Raw genomic sequence first — 1,777 nt, 5'->3', positions numbered from 1 at the left:
TCTAATAGTTATGTTCATTAATTTTGTCTTTCTTGAGAGAAGAAGAAGATTCAGTACCAGTCAGTACATTTGCTTATTCTGAACTGTACCAGTCAGTACCAATGGACTAGTACATTATGTTGGAAGATTCAATGTAATTTTAATTTTTGTTTTTTCAAGAGTATATATTGAAAGTCTAGAAGGGAGTGCTGACATTGCATAGTCTAGGCATATATAGTTCAAGTCATATTGTTTTAGGGAAGAAGTAAGATTTGGTGTTAAAGTAGTTAGTTTTGTTGAATCGTACCTGAACCAATGAGTTGAGTCTAAAACATACAGTTTTAGGGTGCCTGTTGTAGAAATGGAAGTGCTAGCGAAACAGGCAATGAAAATGGAAATGGGAAAGGAAAGGGGGCAGTGGGACCCAACTGTCATACTAAGAAGGAACAGGAAAAGCAACATGTGCTTGAGGTATATGAAGAGGTGCTCAGGAACCTCAAAGTGGCCGGCGTGCCAGAGTTCACGAAGCCAGGGTTTGCTAAAGAACTGTGGGACCATTTCATATCGCCTCCTGGCAAGGTAGAACTCTTCCTTGTTTTTTGATGCCCACAACCTGTTTGACAAAAAAAATTGTGTTAATTTGCTTTTATCGGTGCATTGATGTAGGTATGCCATGGATGTCAATGTGGAGAAACCAGAGGATATTTTGATGCACATGAACTTGCGAGGATGCAAGGAATCCTGCAAAACAGTCGTCTTTCTTGGTCAGAGTAGTTAATGTAAGGATCTTTTTTCATTTTGTATTTTCTTCATTTTTTAACTTTTATAAAACTAAATCGTGCCAATTTTACTTGTATTGTCAGCTCTGTCGACGAATTATTATTTTTAGCTTTTGAATTTTTAAATATTGGCTTACACAGGTGCATTCTGGTACTGTGTACACAAAAAAAGTGTAATTGTTGTGCTGAATTGTGTTATCTTTCTTTTTCTTCCTTTTGCTTCCTTAGGTGTCGCCCGATGAGGATGATACTCCTAGTGATACAAATAATAGAAGGTTATTCATATTTGAACATTGTTATCAAATAAATATTACTTTCTTAATACTCATTTAATTTGGTTTTTTTTTTATCTGTAGTATCCATCCTTCACCGTCTTTTGATACATCCAAACTGAGGGATTTGGTTCTTTAGGCGAGCATATCTAATCGACACAAAGCACATCAGGTTTTTTGAACAGTACAGCATCTGATGAAAATGTTATGTTTGGTGGAAAACATTTATGTTATTTATTGGTAATTAATTTTGTTTTGTGTAAGAATTATGTCTCATTGTTAGACATAATAGTATGTGTTTTTTGAGATTAGTTGTTATGTTTATAGTATTTAGAGTACCGCTTTACAAAGATTTACAGTAAGATTTACAGAATTAAAAATATAAAATTTTAGTTCTTTCACGCAGCACATCAAAAAGGATAAAATTCAGTATTGCTGGAATTATGAGATTCAGTATTGCTGGATAAAATTCAGTATTAGAAACAGTCGCTAATTTCTCGACAGATTCAGTATTGTTGGAATTATGAGATTCAGTATCGGCAGAGGCTACATAAGGAGGATCATCTATTTTCTTCATTCTATTCAAATTCCTAATACACAAATATATCACTCGAATATATCCGACAAATGATCTATGTTTATAGAACAACAGCGGAGTAAAACCTACACTTCGAAAAGGTCGCGAGTTTATAGAAGAACAGTGGAATAAAACCTAAGTCGAAAGGTCGAGACTTTTAGAAAATATTA

At 34.2% G+C, this 1,777-nt stretch overlaps 1 long non-coding RNA gene across 1 annotated transcript; it reads left to right on the top strand.

Moving 5' to 3' along the window:
* The first annotated feature begins 625 nt into the window (after positions 1-625).
* Positions 626-1,184, top strand: LOC144546569 (uncharacterized). Its single transcript, XR_013508835.1, has 3 exons — positions 626-758; positions 987-1,033; positions 1,115-1,184. It is a non-coding gene; the product is annotated as an uncharacterized LOC144546569 (long non-coding RNA).
* The last annotated feature ends 593 nt before the right edge of the window (positions 1,185-1,777 follow it).

Source organism: Carex rostrata, chromosome 30 (assembly GCF_964058835.1).
Source record: "Carex rostrata chromosome 30, lpCarRost1.2, whole genome shotgun sequence".
Lineage (NCBI taxonomy): Eukaryota > Viridiplantae > Streptophyta > Magnoliopsida > Poales > Cyperaceae > Carex > Carex rostrata.
Note: the sequence above shows the minus strand (reverse complement) of the source record. Positions and strands in the feature narration are given on the sequence as shown.